The sequence below is a fragment of the Aotus nancymaae genome, unplaced genomic scaffold (genome assembly GCF_030222135.1).
Source record: "Aotus nancymaae isolate 86718 unplaced genomic scaffold, 86718_ANA_hifiasm-v0.15.2.pri h1tg000006l, whole genome shotgun sequence".
NCBI lineage: Eukaryota > Metazoa > Chordata > Mammalia > Primates > Aotidae > Aotus > Aotus nancymaae.
The window spans coordinates 3,389,968-3,411,044 of NW_026988417.1; the positions used below are offsets into that span (position 1 = coordinate 3,389,968).

At 52.9% G+C, this 21,077-nt stretch overlaps 1 protein-coding gene across 3 annotated transcripts in view; it reads left to right on the forward strand.

The window, feature by feature from the left end:
- The first annotated feature begins 978 nt into the window (after nt 1–978).
- Nucleotides 979–21,077, forward strand: part of RGS12 (regulator of G protein signaling 12) — a 167,602-nt gene continuing 147,503 nt past the window's right edge. For all 3 annotated transcript variants that reach the window (XM_064365449.1, XM_064365451.1, XM_064365454.1), the window contains exon 1: nt 979–1,057. The gene's annotated coding sequence lies outside the window, so the exon portion shown is untranslated. The remainder of the gene's footprint in view (nt 1,058–21,077) is intronic.

The following is a 21,077-nucleotide window of genomic DNA, read 5'->3' on the forward strand; positions in this document are numbered from 1 at the left end:
GGAGCCTTGTTGGGCTCTAACTGTCCCACTGAGAAGGCCATCGGTTTCCTCCTAGGCGGGGAGGAATAGTTTTGAGTCCACCAAGGCAGGCGACAGGAGGGAAGCCAGCACGAGAGGGCCCGGGTCCCTGCGCGGGCTGCGGGGCCGGAGCGTGAACAGGGAAAGAGAAGGCGGGAGAGAATGGGAAGGGCGGGAAGGACGGGGCAGGGAGACCCAGCACCAGAGAAGGAGAACACCACGCGGGTGAGGAAGGAACCCCGGCCTGAGGGCGAAGGCGGCGGCGGGGCCGGGGCGGGCAGCTCCCCCTCTCGGGCCGGCGGTGCCTCACTCGGGTCCCGCCCCCGCCGCTGCCGCGCTCCGGGATCTGCAGACCCGCCGGACGCCGCAGTCACCGAGCTGCCTTCGCGGGCGTCCAGGGGCCCGGAGGGAACGGCCTTTCCTGGCTGTCCCCGTGGCTTCGCTGAGGGACTTAAGCCGCCCCCGAGGCTGCGGCCAGACTCCGGGCGTCTGTCCGGCCGGGGCGCCAGGGCCTGACTCCTCACACCGAGGTTCCCCGGGCACCGCGGCCCTTCCTCGGACACCGACGGCGAAGGACGGAGACAGCCCAGGCAGGGGCGGCTCCTTCCGGCCACACCGACCTGCCCTTCATAGGATGTCCCGGGCGGGCGGAGGCAGAGAAAACCAGGTCCCAGGAACGCGATCGCTCCCAACGCCCGGGCCGGCCCAGAGCGAGGCCACCCCGGGCGTACCAGCGCCGCCGCGCCCGCAACGGAAGTCCCGCCCCCGGCCGTGGAGGCCCCGCCCAACCCTTCTTCCCATTCCCCCCTGCCGCGGCAGTCCCATTCCCCCGCCCCAGGCCCCGCCCCGTCCCTTGGCCCCGCCCCTCCTATCCCACCCCCCTCTCCGGCCCCGCCCCCCGCCCCCCGCCCCGCCCCTCCCGGCCCCGGCCCCGCCCTCGCCTCGACCCCGGGGGGCGGCGGCTGCTGAGGCGACCGTTGCGCGCGCGGGCGGCGGCGCGGGCCGGAGCGCCCGGAGCGGGAGCGAGCGGCGCGGCCCGGTAGGTGTGCGGGGCCGGGGCGGGGGACGGGCGCGCTGCCTCCGCTCTTTCTTTCGCCTCCGGGGCGCGCGCCCGCGCCCTCCGCCGCCCGGCCGTCCCCGGTCCCCTCAGGGTCGCCGCCCGCCAGCCCTGCCTTTTGTTCGCCCGCCCGACTCAGGCTCCTGGTCCCGGGCCCAGCGCGGGGTGGGGGCGGGGGGCGCGGGGCGCGGGGCGCGGGCCTGCGGGGCTTCCTGGCCTGGCGGGTGCGCGGCCTCCCCGGGCCCGCGCTGTGAGGCCCGCCCGGGTCCTCGGGGGGACCCGCGGAGGCGGTGCCTGACAGCGGGTCCCGCGGGCGAGGAGCGCCCAGGCGCGCGGGGAACGGGGCCCGGACGGCGCTGACGGGTCCAGGTTCCCTCGTCGAACTCCACGAGCGGCGGCTTTGTTAGGGCAGAGGCTGGCTCCAGAGACCCGAACTCCGGACTCACTGCAGCGACCTGGGCTCGTCCAGCCGCGGTGCCGCGATTGTGTAGTGTAGACAGAGGGGGCCCAAGCGATAGTGTGGACAGAGTCCCAGAGCCGTGCATCGTAGACAGAGAGGGCCCAGAGCCGTGGAGTGTAGACAGAGTCCCAAAGCCGTGCATCGTAGACAGAGAGGGGGCCCAGAGCCGTGGAGTGTAGACAGAGTCCCAGAGCCGTGCATTGTAGACAGAGAGGGGGCCCAGAGCCATGGAGTGTGGACAGAGTGGGGACCAGAGCCGTGCATTGTAGACAGAGAGGGGGCCCAGAGCTGTGGAGTGTGGACAGAGTCCCAAAGCCGTGCATCGTAGACAGAGAGGGGGCCCAGAGCCGTGGAGTGTAGACAGAGTCCCAAAGCCGTGCATCGTAGACAGAGAGGGGGCCCAGAGCCGTGGAGTGTAGACAGAGTCCCAAAGCCGTGCATTGTAGACAGAGGGGGCCCAGAGCCATGGAGTGTGGACAGAGTGGGGCCCAGAGCCGTGGCGTGTAGACAGTGGGGTGTGGACAGCAGTGGGCCCACAGCCATGGAATGTGGATTGTGGAGTGTAGACAGAGCCATGGAGTGTGGACAGAGAGGGGCCCAGAGCCGTGGAGTGTGGGCAGAGAGGACCACTTGGCCTCTCACCTGCATGATCACTTGCTGGGAATGTGTCCCAGCAGGTGACCACCTTCTCTGTGCCTGAGTTTCCTCATTACACCTGTCTTTGGGGCTGTACAAGGGCTAAGAGTGGCTTTGTCTGAAGCCCTCAGCGTGGTCCATGCCGTCCTGTGGAGGGCCCTTCCGAGGCCACAGGGACCTACAGGATGGCCAGCAAGGCCTGCACAGAAGGGGCCCTGGGGGGGGCCTCCCCAGGTGAGGCAGCAGCCCCACCATTCACAGCAAGGAGACTACCAAGGAGGGATGCGACACGGGGAGGGCAAAGCGATTCTGAGTAAGAGAGAACCAGTTTATATTTCACTTTAGGAAGTCATTGTCACAGTGTGCAGTTTCTTCCCCTTAACAAGTGGTATAAAAATGTCCACTGTGGTCAGTGCTTTTGGGGACTTGAGATCCAGTGCGCAGGCCCTGCATGGCACTTCAGCTCCATGCTCCACAGATGGGGAAAGCTGTGTTGGCTGAGGGCAGAGGCTTGGGCAAGGGCAGTGGGGTGGCTGAGCCTGCACGCCGGGGATGGGGCTGCCTGCAGGGCCTTGGGCTGCATCACTTGGTGCACACCTGTCTGGGGTTTTTTTGAAAACTGCAAGTCCAGCCTTGTCTCTGAGGTCTCTTGAGGCTGGAACCTGCCCTCAGACAGGCTTACATTTGTAGCCCTGGTGACTGCAACGATGCGGATGCTCTATGACTGGCAGAGCAGAGGGAGGAGCGACAGGGCAGCAGTGGCTGGAGGTCTCAGGGAGGTTGACAAAGACAGGGGCAGAGAAAAGGCCCCTGGGCTTGGGCTGAACGTGTGGTGCTGACCTGTGGAGCGCTCAGGTGAGGGCAGGGGTAGTGTGGCCTGAGGGCATGTCATGGGGAGGGTCAGGAGGTGGGAGGGAGGCCCTGGATGGGAACTTCGAAGAGGAGGGGACCCAGGGGCGAGGGCTGGCTTCCTTTCTGGCCTGTTTAGGATGAGGATCTCGGGGAAGAAGGGGTGGCCAGGCCGAGGAGACCTGTGGCTCTGGGAGCTGGGACACAGCTGGGACACAGTGAGGTCCTGGAAGTGGTGAGGGACCAGAGGTGACAGCTGGTGCCCCAGCCAGCCCAGCTGCTGCTGTGGGAAGGTCTAGGGGTGGAGGAGATGAAGGACAGGCCATGGCTGCTGGAAGTCAGCACTCCAGGCTGATGGAAGTGGGCTCCGAGGGCCCGGCTGGTAGTGTGCGGATCACATTGTCTTTGGACCGTTATCTTTGAGACAGGCCAAGCAAAATAGTCAGGCTGGGCCAGGTGCAGTGGCTCACTCCTGTAATCCCAGCACTTTCGGAGGCTGAGGCAGGTGGATCACCTGAGGTCAGGAGTTCGAGACCAGCCTGGCCAACATGGTGAAACCCTGTCTCTACTAAAAATACAAAATTAGCTGGGCATGGTGGCAGATGCCTGTAATCCCAGCTACTAGGGAGGCTGAGACAGGAGAGTCGCTTGAACCCAGGAGGCGGAGGTTGCAGTGAGCCAAGATCACGCCATTGCACTCCAGCCTGGGCAACAAGAGCAAACTCTGTCTCAACAAAACAAAGAAACAAAAAATAAAACTCCTCTGTCTCAAAAACAAAAAAAAAAAACCAAAAAACAGGCTGAAGGAATAAACAACCCATTAGGTTATTAACATAAGGAGGGCTTCAAGTACACAAAATCCTCAGAGCATTTTACATTTTATTTGAATTTGGTGGAATTCCAAAAACAGTTCACTTCCCAGTTGTATGAGTTTCCTATTGCTGTGTGACAAAGCACCAATCACTTAGTGGCTGAAAAGGGTAGAAGTTTATTTCCCCCAGTTCTGGAGGCCTCAGGGGCTGAAACCGTGGTGTCCTGGGTTGGCCATGCTCCCTCCCAAGGCACTGGAGAAGAACCCGTTTGCCCTCCCTGGTCAACTTCTGCGGGCTGGAGGAGGACTGTCCCCCCCACTGCACCCCGCCATCAGCTTCTGGGGGCTGGAGGAGGACTGTTCCCCGCCCCTGCCCTGCACCCTGCTGTCAGCTTCTGGGGGCTGGAGGAGGACTGTCCCTCCCGCCAAGAGCTTCTGGGGCTGGCCTCGTTCCTTGGCTTCTGGCTCCTGCTCTGCTTCCATTGTCACATCGCTGTCTTCTTCCTCCTCTTTATTTTCTCTTTTTAGAAACAGAGTCTCACTTTGTTGCCCAGGCTGGGGTGCAGTGGCACAATCATAGCTCACTACAGCCTTGAACTCCTGGCTCGAGGAATCCTGCCTCTTGAGTGGCTGGGACCCCGGGCATGTGCCACCATGCCCAGCTAATTTTTGTGTTTTAAAGATGGGGTCTCACTATGTTGCCCAGGTTGATCTCGAACTCTTGGCCTCAAGTGATCCTCCTGCCTTAGCGTCTCAAAGGGTTGAGATTGCAGGCATGAACCACCACGCCTAGCCTCCGTCTTCCCCTGCTGTTTTCAAAAGTCCAGGATAATCTCCTCCTTCTGGGAGCCTTAGTTTACTCACGTCTGCAGATCCCTATTGCCATATAACTTTCACAGTCCCAGGGATTAGGGCCTGGATTTCTTTGGGGACCTCTGTTCAGCCTACAGCAGGCTCCTCACTTCATCTTTGAAATGACTTAACTTTTCCCGTTGTGTGCGAGGAGCAGCCATCTCATGCATCTTCCCCAGGATGGGCAGGGTCTGTCCAGGGAAGGCCCCTGTGGTTTCACTGCCCTGCCCTGGGGAGAGGTGGGAGCTATCCTGGAAACAGGTGTCCTGGGAAGGAAGCTAAGCCTTGCTGAGGATGCAAGCCCCAGTCAAGAGGGTTGTGGGAGGTCACTTGTGCTGTGCCTTTTTAGGAGGTGGGGTCATTACCACCCAGTTACTCTACACACGTACTCATGCAGTTTTACTGTGCTTTTGGGGATCACCGTTGCAGAAGTTGCCTAGATTCTTCAGTGAAGGAGCCTCTTGCCACACGCTCTAGGCAAAGAACCCTTGTGTTAGAAGTCCCCTTCCTCCGTATCTTTTAAGGTCTGGACTTCAATGAAAGAGAAAAGAAACATCTAGTCTGTCCTTTCTGTTTTTCTTTCCTTACTGCTTTTCCATGGACTTGCTGTCTCCAACTTTGTAATCATGATGATATCCGATACACACACACACTCTACTCAAATATATTTTCCTACATCTTTGTGTCCCTTAGCAGTGATCTTAGTTGTCCTTTCAGCATGCCTGAAGAAGGGCTGAGTCTGTGGTTTGAAATGTCCAGTTTCATTCTCCTGCCCTGCCTGGCCCTAGCCCCCAGAGGTGGGTAACCTAAATGGTCTGTTTTCTCAGGCATTTACTGCTTTTAAGCTGCTCTTTTAAAGTTTGTTTTAGATATATATTTTTTATTTCTCTCAAAGGCCTAGGGAAGTTTTAGCTCTCCTCTGTCCTATCTGCCTTCGTGTTCCTCTGTGTCCCATCATAATCACATCACTGTTTTTGGTGAAATCAACGGTCCTTGCTCGAGTGTGACTGTAAGCATTGCTCATTATTGAGCCAAGGAGTGCCCTGAGCACAGGTCCTCTCACACAGCCCTGTGGATTAGCATCCTCTAATCACCCACCTATCAGAATGGTTTGCTCTTCATTACATCTAGGACGATAGTCCCATCTCCACCCCTTTGTGGGTGGAACCTTCTCCCTGATCCTGTTTGCCCTGATCTCTAGGAGACCTGCTGTGCTGCTGTCACTGCGTTTCCCTGTGCTGTCCTCCATCTGTGGGACTCATTATGTGCTGGGTCCTGCTGTTCTCTGTCTGCTTGGCTCACTCCTTGTTTTGCTGAAGTCCTACTCTTTTGATATCTAAGAAACATCACATAGATTTTTTGTTTGTCCTTGATTTAGAAAACATCCTTATTTTACTCTCCAGTTGCCTATTCATTTAGCTGGGTATAATATTTTAGACTGACAATTATTTTTTTGGGATTTTGAAAATGTTGTTTCATTGCATTTGGTTTCAGTGCTGTTGAGAAGTCTGATGTCATTTTGATTTCAGTTCTTTTGTGTGTGATCTCTCCTGCCACAAGCTCATAGAAGTGGCTTTTTTCCCTCAGTGTTATGAGAATCCTGATGATGGCATCTGCTTCCATTTATCATGCTGGGCACTCGGTGAGTCCCTTCAGTCTGAGGATAGAAGTTTTTAAATTTCCAAGATAATTTTCTTTGAGTTTTGCCTTTTCTCTTTCTGGAACATTTATTTAGAGGTTGGACCTGCTAGGTTGATCCTCTAATTCTCTTTTTTCTCATCTTGTTGATCTCTTTGATGTTTGTTCATTTTTTTTTTTTTTTTTAAGAGATGGAGTCTCAGTCTTTTACCCAGGCTGGAGTGCAGTGGTGCAGTCATGGCTCACCGCAGCCCCAAACTCCTGGGCTTAAGCAATCCCCCTGCCTCAGCTTCCTGAGTAGCTGGGAATACAGGCGTGCACCCCACACCTGGCAATTTTTACTTTCATTTCATTTTTCTCACAGTCTCGTCACGTTGCCCCTTTGTTGTTTCTAAGAAGTCAGTCATTGTTGTAGCTGTGTTGTCCTTTGTGTTATGTGGCGATGTGCTTTCAGGCTCCTCTTGGGACTTTTGGCTTTTAGCAGTTTGATTGTGGTGTTCTTAGGAGGGTTTGTTTTGTGTTTGTCCTGCTCAGGGTTTGTTGAACTTCTTGGATATGTAATTTTTCACCATCTTCAATTTGCTATTACGTTTGTTTAGTGAATTTTAAAATTTCAGTTATAGTAGTTTTTATTTCTAGAATTTTCACTTATTTTTTATAGTTTCCATTTCTCTGCTATGCCATTTGTTCATTATGATCATATTGTCATTAAATCTTTGGACACACACTAGCAGTTTTAAAGTTCTTCCCTGCTAATTTCAACACTGATATTATCTCAGGATCAATTTCTGTTGGCTTCTTTCGACTGTGCGTCACATCTTCCTGTTTCTTAGTCATATTTGCTGGTGTACTGGACATTGTAGATGATGATTGCAGTGACTTTTTTTTTTTCTGAAGAGTGTTGATTTTTTTTCTGGAAGTTAATTTGTCTGGACTCAAGTGAACATCTCTGCTTCAGTCTCTGCTTGGTGCTGTTGACCTTCCGGTCGCCTCCTTCTCCTGGGCTCTGGGGTCCCTCTGTGCGTGGATGGCTCAGGACTGGCCAGGAACCTAGGCGGAATTTACTAACAGATTTCAGGGATGCTTCTTCTCCAGTGACCTCCTTTCTGAGATATACCCCTCACTGTTCAGCCACCCTGCCCTCGCCAAGCCCTATCTTGGACTCTTCAAGCTGGGAGGATCACGGCTTCTACCTCGCTCTTGCCATTTTTAGAAATGCATGTCTTAGTTGGTACAGCTCCTAGAAATGCGTGTCTTAGTTGGTACAGCTCCGTCCTTTCAGGGGACAACTCCCCTCCATTTTCTGTCTGCTTTTCGTAGCTCTGCAGGACCTTCCAGAGTTGGTTTTTGCATTTTGTGTCTGGCTGGAACTTGATTTAGCAGCATGGGAGAATGTAGGAGACTTTGTCAACTTATGGGTAGAGCTGCTGATACTTTGATTTGTAGCCAGGAGTTGGTCTTTGGCAGTTTGCTTGTTTCTGACATAGAGAATTCAAGTGATCATGGAATGAGCACTCCAGCGAAAAGGAAGTTCTTCCCCTAACAACACTTGACCTTCCGTATCTTAAGTGTTAGCCTTGAATAGATGCATTTATTAGATAGGTCAACCAGCCTGACTAGCGGGGGCAGAGAGACTGTGCGTTCTTTATTGCCTTCCTCTGACTCGAGCACTGTAAGGTTAGGGCCTCTGGGCTCTTCTTTGACTTTCCAGAGGCCCATGATCCCTGGACTCCTGGACCCTGCTCAAGTTTGCCAGGCTGGGGCTCCTTCAGGTTCACTGAGGGTGAGAGGAAAGGCACAACCCGGCCTGTGGCTGCTGTTTTGTGGTCTTCACCTCACCCCCACAATCTTTGCTAACTCTGTGCTGCAGTTGGCCTATAACATAGGGTTAATAATAAGGTTGTTGTGAGGTTTAAATAGCATGATGTGTGGAAAACGGTTAGGAGCAGTGGCGGACATATGGGAATCCTGGTCAGCATTAGCGATGGTGCTGGTGGTGTCACTGCAGGCATGCACGGTGGCTGCCGGGAACAGGTGCTCGCCTCGGAGGCCCCCAGGCCTTCACTGAGTACATCCAGGTCTGGTCCCACTGCATGCCAGGCTGCGGGAGGTGGCAGTGTTGTGGGCTCTGCTTAGCCGGAGTGCAGTGGAGGCGCTTTAGGCAAGGGAAGGGGAAGGGCCGGCTTGCCCTCACTTGCCAGAGCCCCATGTACCCCAGGGGCCTGTAGTCCAGCCTGGGAGTTAGTAGAGGACCGTGTGGAAGAGGGACAGCTCTGTGGATTCCAGCATTTAGCAGCCAGCTTCCTCCCTGAGAGGCTGGGACAGTTGGCCCTGGGAGGAGGAGGACTGCCCGGGCCCACCCCTCCTAGGGCTGCTGTCACAAATTATCACCAGCAAGGGGCTAGCCCAGCAGCAGTTGGTCCTGTCACAGTTCTGGAGACCTGAAGTCTGAAGTCAAGGTGTGACAGGGCTGTGGTCCCTCCGAAGGCTCTAGGGGAGACATTTCCTGCCTCTCCCAGCTGCCAGGGTTCCTGGCATTGCCAGGCTTATGTTTGCATCGCTCCAGTCCCTGCCTCTGTCCCTACGTGGCGTTCTTTGCACCTGTGTCTCCCTTCTGCCTCCCTCTTTTATGGACACCTGTGATTGCATTTAGGACCCACCTGGGAAATTCAAGATCATTGCCTTGTCTCAGGATCCTTAACGTAATCCTTTTCCAAATAGGGTCACATTCACAGCTTCTGGGGATTGGGCCCTGATATCTTTGGCCATTCGCTCCACTACACCCTGCCTAGACCTGGGGGTGGTAAGGAGCCATGTGAGGAGGTCATGAGGGCACTGGGCTTTAGGCCCCAGAAGCCTCTGTGGCCTGCTCTCCTCTGTACACGGGGTCTGTCCCCAGCTGCTCTGTGGGCAGGAACGGTGTATGGCTTGTCTTTAACACACTTGGTGCTGAAGAGGCACACAGTACTGTGTATGTGGGCAGCGATTTGATTGTTGTCTGAGAGTGGGTAAGATACCAAGAGCAAAAGCAACCCTTCAGGCCTAGTGAACACACAAAACAAACAGTGATGGAACCCTGCGTGTCTTTTTCCCTTGAATCCTGTAGAGGATGACCAGGTGTCAGTGAACAGGAGAATCGCATGTAGGAGGCTGGAAATAAGTACCATTTGTTGATGAGAAAAATTGATTTCAGTCTTTCTAGGGTGTTTTGGGTTAAGAAGAGGTCTGCCAGGACCCTGGGATGGAGAGGGAGACTGGGATCCGAGGCCCGAGGATGGACAGTGAGGCTGGGGTCCGAGGCCTGGGGATGGAGAACGAGGCTGGGGTCCAAGGCCCGGGGGTGGACAGTGAGGCTGGGGTCCGAGGCCTGGGGATGGAGGGGGACACTGGGGTCAGAGGCCTGGGGATGGAGAGTGAGGCTAGAGTGTAAGGCCCGAGGTTGGAGAGGGAGGCTGGGATCCAAGGCCTGGGGATGGAGAGGGAGGCTGGGATTGGAGGCCCGGGGATGGAGAGGGAAGCTGGGGTCTAAGGCCTGGGGATGGAGGAGGACACTGGGGTCAGAGGCCTGGGGATGGAGAGTGAGGCTGGAGTGTAAGGCCCGAGGATGGAGAGGCAGGCTGGGGTCCAAGGCCTGGGGATGGAGAGGGAGGCAGAAGTCTGACTTCTGGGAATGGACAGTGAGGCTGGGGTCTGAGAGCTAGGGATGGAGAGGGAGGCTGGGGTCCGAGGCCTGGGGATAGAGAGGGAGTCTGGAGCATAAGGCCTGGGGATGGAGAGGGAGACGGGGGTCTGACACCTGGGGATAGACAGGGAGGCGGAGGCCTGATGCCCGGGGATGGACAATGAGGATGGGGTCTCAGGCCTGGGGATGGAGAGAGAGGCTGGAATCCGAGGCCTGGAGATGGAGAGGGAGACTGGGGTCCAGGCTGTACCTGTCCTCTCCTGTCTTTTACCTGTCACTGTGGGCTTTTTCCAAGGAAGCAGTGTGAGGGAATGAAGGGGTGGGGGGCGCAGAGGTGACATGTCAAGGCGAGCTGATGGGGCATAAGGAGGAGGAGGAGAAGAATGTGGGCATTGGAATGAGCCAGGTTGAAACACAGCCTCTCTCTCCAGAGCTAGACCTGCCAAGTACAGTGTTGCTGTGCAGCATTTGGGGTGCACTCATACTAAGCATTTGTCATGTATCTGAGATTCACATTTAACTGGGTATCTTTTTTTTTTTTTTGCTAAATCTGGCAACTCCGTTTATCGTTTCACTTTGCGCAGATTTAAAAATCACAAACAGAAGTAAATATCAAGTAGAGTTAAAAAGTGAAAGTCAGGGGGGAGAGAGATCCAAGATGGCTGATGATTAGCAGCTCGGGCACGTACCTCCCAGTGAAAGCGCAAAGAACGAGAGGACGCCACACTTTCAGACGAATATTTGTTGCTCACGGACCAGGAGATTCCCAGTGGAGGAGCCCCACGGGTCGCCAGGGCGACTCTTGTGGCCGGCGTGGTGGTTTTGCTGGTGCCTTAGCACGCCAGTTCTTGGTGCAGAGTCTGGAGATTCCCCGGGCAGAAAAGCACCATCAATCTTAACACCACTGTTTTGGCCGGCTCAGTGGATTGCTCAGATTTCGGCGCAGGGAATCAACAAGTTGGACGTCAGAGACCCAGTTAGAAAGCCGGTAATTATAAAGACGACAGACGGACAAATATATAATGAAGGGAAGAAACCAGCGTAAAAAGGTAGAGAATACTCAAAATCAGAATGCCTCTCCCTCTACAGGGGATTGCAATTCCTCATCAGTAACGGAACAAGGCTTAATAGATTACACGTGTGTTCCAATAACAGAAGCAGGTTTCAAAACGTGGGTGATAAGAAACTTCTGTGAATTAAAAGAACTTGTTCTAACCCAATGCAAAGAAACTAAGAATCTTGAAAAAAGGTTTGACGAACTGTTAATGAGAATGGACAATTTAGAGAAGAATATAAGTGAATTGATGGAGCTGAAAAACACAACACGAGAACTTCGCGAAGCATGCACAAGTTTAAACAGTCGAATTGATCAAGCAGAAGGAAGGATATCAGAAGTCGAGGATCAGCTCAGTGAAATGAAACGAGAAGACAAGAATGCAGAAAAAAGGATGAAAAGGAATGAGCAAAGTCTCCAGGAAATATGGGACTATGTGAAAAGACCTAATTTACGTTTGATAGGTGTACCTGAATGTGATGAAGAGAATGAATCCAAGTTGGAAAATACTCTTCAGGATATCATTCAGGAAAATTTTCCCAATCTGGCAAGGCAGGGTAATATTCAACTCCAGGTAATACAGAGAACACCACAAAGATATTCTTCAAGAAGACCAACCCCAAGGCACATAATCGCCAGATTTATTAGGGTTGAAATGAAGGAGAAAATACTAAGGGCAGCCAGAGAGAAAGGTCAGGTTACCCATAAAGGGAAACCTATCAGACTTACAGCAGATCTCTCAGCAGAAACCCTACAAGCCAGAAAAGAGTGGGGACCAATATTTAACATCCTTAAAGAAAAGAACTTTCAACCCAGAATTTCCTATCCAGCCAAACTAAACTTTATGAGCGAAGGAAAAATTAAATCTTTTGCGAACAAACAAGTACTTAGAGAGTTCACCACCACCAGGCCTGCTTTACAAGAGCTTCTGAAAGAAGCACTATACATATAAAGGAACAACCAATATCAGCCTTTCCAAAAATATATCAAAAAGCAAAGAACTTTAACACAATAAAAAATTTACATCAACTAATGGGCAAAACAGCCAGCTAGCATCAAACGCCGGTATTAAACCTATATATATTTTAATTGGATAAAAAGCCAAAACCCATCGGTATGCTGCATCCGGGCCCATCTTACATGCAACAATACCCCAAGACTCAGAGAGAAGGAGGACGATTTACCAATCAAACAGAGAGTAAAAATAAACTAATAAACAAAAAGCAGGAGATGCAATTCTCGCCTCTGATAAAGTAGACTTTAAAGCAACAAAGATCAAAAGAGGCGAGGAATGACATTACATAATGGCAAAAGGATCAATGTAACAAGAAGAGCTAACGATTCTATAGATCAACGAGATAGAAAATTAACAAGGATATTCAGAACTTGAACTCAGACCCGGAACAAGTAAACTTAATAAACATTTATAGAACTCTCCACTTCAAATACACAAAACATACATTACCACCTCACACCTATTCCAAAGGTGACTATATAATTGGAAGTAAATCACTCCTCAGTAATCGCATAGCATTTCATAGGTTTAAATTAAATATTGGTTGGCTGTTTGTTATCTTCTTCCCTTATTCCTTCCTGACTACATCATTAAGTATAATTATCAGTATAAAAGAGCTTTTCAATACCCATTACTAAATTGCATTCTAGCCTGAGCAAGAAAGCAATACTCCCATTCTCTCTCCCTCTTTCTTTTCCTTCTCCCTCCTCCCCATTCTCTCTCTCTCTCTTTCTCTTCCTTTTTCCTCCTTCCTATTCTCTCTCTCTCTTTAAAAAAAAAAAAAAAAAAGTGAAAGTCAAATACAAATGGAAAGGAAGACTCAAGGTTTGACCTTCAGTGTCTGAAAGATACTGAACTAGTATTTGTTTCTGGAATCAGAAAGTCCCGTCAGCTGTGGGGCATGGGGGTATCCTGGAGGGCTGTGGCCTCCATGTGTCCTGCTCACTTTTCCTGATGCCAGGTCATTACTAGGCCGGTGCCCAGAGCAAGCCAAGTGAGCTCACAGGGCAGGCCCTGCCAGACTGACCACAGGGTTGGGTTGGCACCTGTGACATGGCTTGGGCCTGGTGGGCCTGAGTCCTGGCTGTGGTAGTCTGGGGTGGGTGTGAGTGGGGGCTTGGTTCCCGCCCTTGTCTGAGTGTCTTTGTGGTGTGGTGGATTGGAGTTTCTGGAGTTCACGTTCTGTGGCCTTCAAAACCACGGAGGCACAGGCAGGTGGGGCCTGCTGTGCCTAGCCCCTCCCAGCCTCTCATGGCTGGTGGACCCTGCTCCCACTGCTTACAGAGTCCTCCTACACCTCCAGGGCAGCCGCATTGGAAAGCCCCAGAAGGCTGTGGGACGATGTCTCTGTGCATGAGCAGGGAAGTGACACAGTAGTGAGCAGGCACAGCCGGAGCGTGGGGCCCTTGCTCTGTGGGTAGGTGCTTAGAGCCTGGGGTCTAGGGGCGTTGGAGGGGTCAGTGGGGGCCTCAGGGAGGAGGCGGGCTGTGGGCTGAGCCACAGAGTTGTGGAGGACCGAGAGAGAGCCCATCTCAGAAGAGAGTGATTTTGCAAACGGTGTCCTCCTGCAAGGCCCGGGCCTACGTGCACTGGGGCATCGGGCTATCTAACTGTCTATGATCCCCAGGGCAACTGGCCCTGGGAGGTCGGGGCCATCACTGGTTGCCTGTTCGTAGTTGCCTACCTGGAGCTGCTACAGGAACCATGAGACAGTTCTTGAATGAATAACTGAATGAATGAGTGAGCAGGAAAATCATGGGGCCGGAGGAGGTGGGTCTGACTGAGGGGATTTTGAGGTTTGGGGAGGGACCCAGTGAGAGGGCGTCAAGAGGCTGGACCCAGTGGGACAGGTGCTTGAACAGAGGTGAGGAAGCGGGGAAGGACAATGAGCTGTTAGCTATGGGCAGAAGGAGGGTGAGGGCAGGGTGGGCTGGCAAGCGGGTGCAGCGGAGAGTCCAGTAGGAGGTGTGGCCACCATGCACGGTGAGCTTTGGCGCAGTGACCTAGGCAAAGAGGGTGTGGGAGGGCCTCCGACGGGATGGGGACCTGGGTGACAGTGAGCCGCAGGTGCCTGCAGGCTCCCTCAGCCTCACGTCTGTGGCCCTTGCCACCTTGTCTCCTACCTGGAATTTTGGCAGCTTCCATTCTGCTGGGCTGCTTTTCTTTCCTTAAGTGAGACCCTTCTTACATTGCTTTGTATGTAGAAAGTGTTCCTGCGTTATGAGAATAAAATCATTATCATTTCAGAACACACTGCCTCAGTATCCCTGTGAAGCCCCCAAACCTGAGTCATGAAGCAACAGCCAGGAGTGCCTGCCCAGGCTGTGATGGCCAGGATGGGGGCGGAGGTCTCTGCTGCACATGGCGACCTGGTTTGTAGCCAGGGACCTTCTGTGGCTTCTGACACTGCAGGTGGTTGGTGCCATCCTGGGAGCCCTGTGCGAGCCCAGGCAGTATGAAGTGAGGCATTTCGGGCCTTTTCTAATTTTTCTAATCATCGGTGGTCTTACATTTTCATTTCTTTCTTTTAGATTGGGGAGCTCCACACCTGTGTTTCTCTTCATTGGGTAGCCTTTGGATTTTGCTTGATATAAACTCTACATTGTAAAAGATCAAAATCACTCAGAGATGTAACATACTACTGTTTTTAAACCTGTAAAACAGATCTTTGTAATTTAAGATAATATCTTTTCTGCTAAATCTGGACTTTCTCCTCCATGCATCCCAGAAAGGTAAAGTTCTGGGTGAGAAAGGCTGCTTGCTCTAAGGCCTCTTCCTGGGAGTGAGGACCCCAGAACCAGCAGTGCCGTATTTCAGCATCTGTGTGGATATCCTGTCCCTGGAGGCTCTTTTGCTCTGTGGATTCTGGGTCCTTGGAGGAGTCTGCAGAGTCTCTTCTCGGGAGAAGCCCCCTCCTCTTCCTCAGCAACTTGAACTTGCCCTGGTGGCGGGGGGAGCAAAAGACAGGACGAACTAAGCCAATTCATCTCCCTGGTGCCTGGCTTCCCCTGTGCGCCACAGACCTGCCCCTGTATTCTCTAGAAGATGGAGCTAGAGAAGCCAAACCAGCATTCATGTTTTACGTGATTAGTATGATGTTAGCCAAACTATTTCTTCAACTTTATATGACTTTCTGAATGCCTCTTCCTTTTACTGTTGCTGGACTGGAATAATGTATACATTTTTCTCAAATGTTCAAGAAACGAAGCATTTTGAAAGTTGCCAGTCCTTTTTTTTTTTTTTGAGATCGTCTCACTCTGTCACCAGACTGGAGTGCAGTGGTATGATCTTGGCTCACTGCAACCTCCAGGGTTCAAGCAATTCTGCCTCAGCCTCCTGAGTAGCTGGGACTACAGGTGCGCACCACCACACCCAGGTAATTTTTGTATTTTTAGTAGAGGCAGGGTTTCACCATGTTGGCCAAAATGGTCTCAATCTCTTGACCTCGTGATCTACCTGCCTTGGCCTCCCAAAGTGCTGAGATTACAGGTGTGAGCCACTGCGCTTGGCCTCAAGTTTCCAGCCTTTAATTTCTTCCTTACCTCTCATTTCTTTCTCTTAATCATTCATATTTGCCATACTTCTGAATTCTAAAAACTGCTTTATTTTTTGAGTGAATTCTATTCTAAGTGCTGAGTTGCCATGTTGCTGCCCAGCCATGTGTGGGACTCTCTGAGATTGACTCTGGAAGAGAAACAAAGTGCATTTGCTCCATGAGGCCGGAATTGAAGCATTGAATGTGTGTGTCCTTGATGCTTGGCCTTTTGCTTTCTTTGGACTTGAAATGTTAAAACCTCAAGAACTGACATTTATAAAAAACTGTAGGGGGAAATAGGGGAGGGACAGTGAGGGGTGGGGAGTTGGGGAGAGATAGCATGGGGAGAAATGCCAAATATAGGTGATGGGGAGGAAGGCAGCACATCACACTGCCATGTGTGTACCTATGCAACAGTCTTGCATGTTCTTCACATGTACCCCAAACCTAAAATGCAATTAAAAAAAAACCCACACAAAACTGCTTGATAACAAAATGCTGACCTGGGACATTTTATGTATCGTACTCCTCAGTTCAGCCTAATAAATTATTCAAAAACTATGGATATTTATTCAAAAACTACTCATAATGTTGGTGGCTGCTGACCTGCTGCGTAAATGTAGGTTATTAATATTCAGATTGGGAGATTAAAGCTACCCGGGAACTGAGAGAGACTCTTTGAGAACCAGATAAGGAATTTTTGGTAGTGGAAATGTACTTCCAGGGAGGTCTCTTTCTCCACGGGCTTGTGTGGCGTGTGCTGGTGTGATGCTGGAGAGGGAGGTTGCCGGGGCTGCCATCAGTCAGCCTGGCTTTGAGTCCAAACTCTGCCTTCAGTCATGGTGCCTGAGCCTCGGTTTCCTCATCTGGAAATGATAACTAGACTTAGCCTGTGAGATTATGATCAGTTCGGCTTCTTTTTAGCCACTTTTCGCCATTCTGTAGTGTTTGTCTCTGGTGTATCTGGCCTGATTTCCTTAATCACCTCCTCACAGAGTAGATTTCAGGGACCATTTTTGAAACTACCTAAGCATATATTGCCACCTAGAAATAAGTACAGAGCCATTTTGTTATTTCTGCTGTACGTAATGCAGGATTGGCAGCAAGTCAGACGACCCCGGAGGTATTTTGCATCATGTGGCACACTGGTTAGCTGCCGCTGTGCACCACGCTGCATCTGTAGCCTCATGGCTTCTGGGGTCAGGAGTCCTGGTGAGGCTTATGCAGGGCTGTGATCAAGGCGTTGGCCAGGGCTGCACGGTGAGGATTTGCCTCTGCGCACACTTGTGTGGCTGCTGGCGGCCTCAGAAGATCCAATGCCAGGATTGCTAATGTTGCTGTTGGAAGACTTCACATCCTTGCTGGCTGTTGGCCAGAGACGTCCCTTCCTTGTCATGTGGGCGGCTTCTTTGGTCAGCTCACAACTGGGCAGTGACTTCCCTAAGAGTGAATGAGGGAGCGCATGAGCAAGACGGAAGCCACGGTCTTTTGGTAATCTAATCCTGGGAGTGGCATCCCATCTCTTTTGAACATTCTGTTTGTTAGAAGCAAGTTACTAGGTCCAGCCCACACCTAGGGGAGGGACTGCAGAGGGCAGGATGACCAGGAGGTGGTGTCATGGGGGCCATCTCAGGCCACCTGTCACCATGCACCTGCTGGTCCCAGAGGTTCATGTCCCTCCCATGTACAAGATACAGTCCCTGCAATGTCATTCCATGACAGCGTCTGCTCAGAGTTCTGCGCCATCCTCTAAACTGGCTCTAGGTGGGCTGAGGTGCAGCTCCTGTTGACCTGAGCTAGAGAGACATGCTGTCAGCCCATCCACCCACAGCCACGGTGCCATCATGGGAAGCACCACAGGCCAGACCTTCCTGCTCAAAATGAGGGAAAATAGAGGCAGGAAGGAGCCTCTGGAGTGCCTCAATTCTGAGACCCAGCCTGGCAGATGGTGGAAGTTCCTTGTTCAGGTGTCACGATTTGGGACTGATGACTGTCCCTCTGCCCTCGGAGGCCTTGATTCCTCTCTCCAAGTCATGCTCCCTTTACCTGCAACTTGCTTGCAGCTGAGTTGTTTTCTCAGCCTGCTTCCTGACAGTAGGGTTTTGGGGTCCAGCTCCCACTTTTTATTTTGTACTGCCTCTGACCCTTGTAGCTCAAGCTGGCAGTGATAGTTTTAACTTTATGGGCCTCCTGTGAATCTCACTGGTGTCCATTCCATCAGGGACGAGCCATACCTGGCATCCCTCTGAGATGAGCCCTGCTCTGCCTTGGGCTCCTGAAGGGTGAGGAGTACTGCCCATAAGCTTCTAGGGGCCTGGTTGTTCCATGAGAATCTGTGAGGCCCACCCTCAATCTCTACAGGGGCCCCAGCTGTTTCGTTGTACCTCAGCTACACATAGCACCATTCCCTTGACATCACATGCACGGCAGACTTGCCTTGGACAGAAGCAGAAGGAGGAGCTGGCTGGCCAGAGCAGTGCAGGCCACAGGGCAGTGGAAGGAGGAGCTGGCTGGCTGGAGCAGTGGGGGCTGGGGGGCAGTGGAAGGGGGAGCTGGCTGGCTGGAGCAGTGGGGGTTGGGGGGCAGTGGAAGGGGGAGCTGGCTGGCTGGAGCAGTGGGGGCTGGGGGGCAGTGGAAGGGGGAGCTGGCTGGCTGGAGCAGTGGGGGCCACAGGGCAGTGGAAGGGGGAACTGGCTGGCTGGAGCAGTGGGGGCTGGGGGGCAGTGGAAGGGGGAGCTGGCTGGCTGGAGCAGTGGGGGCCACAGGGCAGCGGGCTGCTCAGAGGACAGTAAGTGACAGGAGGTGTGACAACGATGACATGAGTTTAGAGGAGGGTGTGGGGACAAGGAGACAGATGCAGGTGTGCCCTCCACCATGGGGAGTGTGAGCATGGTGGCAGAGGCTGACTTGGGAGGTCTCGCTCGCTGAGTAGCACTGCATTTACGCCCCTGTGTCATGTAGATTTCTTTAGCATAACTGGAGTTTAATGTCTGGGTTCCTGTCCTGCCTTGCTTATAGACACATAGTACCCTCTGCTCCCCTTATCAGGTACTGGCCTTGATGACGTTTCCTTCCTTCCTTTTTTTTTCCCCTTTTTATTTTTTGTCTACAAATACTGACTGCCAGTGAGACGTTCCCTTCCTTAAACACAAATAGGCATCTGTCTGCTCTGGCACCAAAGCCTCAGGATCACTGCGTGGGTGCCTGGGGAGGCAGTGACTGGTGCAGGGGCCTGAGCAGGGAGCAGGGAGTGGTCCCGGCCTCTGAGCCTACCCTCTGTGGCACTCTGCTTCTGTTTGGGTGGGGAATGTTCTGGGGGAGGCTGGTGGGTGGGAAGGACACAGCGCATGCCTTGTGAACCTGGCAAGTAGCAGACAGCCCTCTCTGGAGGAGCTGGGTTGTGCTGAGTAGAGGGGTGATGGGGTTTGGGGTCAGGGAGTGAAGGTGGATTCTAGGTGCTTCTTTGGAGGCTTCTTTCTAGCCCTTCACTTTAGGCAACTGAGAAATGTGCCAGGGTGGGCTTTTGTCAGTTTCTGACATTTGGTTCCTTTCATGCCATCACTCTCTTTTCTGAATCGGTGCTGATCAAGCTCGTTGTTGATCGACTCGGGGTTTGGGATTGAGCCCATCGTTCACACCTCTTAACTGGCTCTCCCCACAAGCTTAGGAACTCTATGGGATGACACGGTGCCTGCTGCTTTTCTGGTCCTGGGATGTGGCTTTTGCCGACGCATCTTGCTCTTAGACTGTCTTGGACGTGAGCCTGCACATGGCTGGGGACAGACTACGCTGCGGCAGTGTGTGCACACTGTGTGAGGTCTATCTTCACCGAGCCAGCCTGGGGTGCAACTGCCGCGAGTGTGAAGAGAGAAGGCCAGGTTGAATTTTGTAAAACTAGGAGTTAGGTATTTTATTCATGATTACAGTGGCCTCCGTGTAAAGCCTCATCAACTCTCTTACATATACTTTTTTAGTACAAAAGTAATATTTGTTCTTTTTAGAAGATGTAGAAAACATGCACAGAAGTAAGTAAGTTCAGACACTTAGAGAAAGTCAAGAATGTTTCAGCCAAATAGGTTCCTGGCACTCTTCCCTCCTTCCCTCACTCAGCAGGCATGGATCGCGCACCTGCTCCAGGCTGTGGGTGTGCTGGTCTCGAGGCCTTGTGGCCCCTGCTTGTGCCTAGAACTGTGCGTGGCATTGAGATGGCGCTCCCCACTGTGGAATGTGTGGACAGATGGCAGCCTCTTTCCTGTGTTAGCAGAAATGCCCCTGGTATTTAGGCAGGAGATGTGAAATTCCACACTCAGAAGGTCCTGCCCCACAAATGGTCCTTTTCCAAAGGGTCCTTCCTTCTTTCTTCCTAAAGTTCCAAAAAGTTTTAGAGAGAGCAGGGGGTATTTTTCTTCCCTGGTGTATTTGGGCTTCAGCCAGACTCACCAGGATGTCTGGGGGTGCCTGGGCAGAGGAAATGCATGGGGGCTTAGGGAAGCATGGTTGGTCTTTGTGGGAGTCTTGGGGTGGTACCTTGGTGGGCTGCCCTGGGACCACAAGGTCAGGTGTGCGGGCAGCTCTGGGCTCAGGGGCTGTGTGCACGGAGCGCCTGTCTGGCCCTGAGCTGGTTGGGGAATTGCATGTCTGCTTCTGCTGTGTTCCTTCCCATGCCTGCAGCACCCCAATTTTTGGCCAGACAGGGCTGGTGCACTTCAGGAGGTGAGCGGAAACACACCTGGTGATCTCAACAACCAGTGTTGGTCAGAGGCTGTGCCCTGGGTGAGAGAGAGAGTCAGACGTGAAGTGGGTTGGCTTAGCACTCCCCTCGCTGCAGGTGGGGGACTGTGGCACTGAAATGGTGAGGCACCCTCCCTGTTTGCAGATTGTAAGTCTTGGAGAGGGATTAGTGATTCGTCCATATTTCCACAGGTGGCCAGGGTGCGAGGTCTGTGGGGATAACAGCTGGCCCATGGCGCTGCATGCTCTGGACGGCGTGTGCAGCCTGTGATGCTCTCCCCAGCCACCACCTGGCTGCCTGAGGCCTGCGCACCTGCAGGCTGTGTTCTCAGGTGTCTGGCAGCAGATTCTCATGCCTTTGTGTAAGACTTGTCTTCTTCCTCTGAAAGTTTTGAGGGACTTTTTCCATCTCCCTGCTCAGGGCTTGGTGGGTCCTTTGCATTAGAAGACTCTTGTCTGCCTTCAGCTCTGGGAAGCGGCGGCTGCTCTCTCAGGAGCATGCTGACATCTGTCGTGTCCCGGGTCACCTGCAGAGTCCCACATGCAGTCGGCACTCGTGACACCGCTGAAGGGCAAGAGTCCTCTGAGGGGAACTGAGCGGGAGAGGAACTGGGGCCTGGGAATGGCAGGAGTCCTCTGAGGGGAACTGAGCGGGAGAGGAGCTGGGGCCTGGGAATGGCAGGAGTCCTCTGAGGGGAAGAGAGAGGAGAGGAGCTGGGGCCTGGGAATGGCAGGAGTC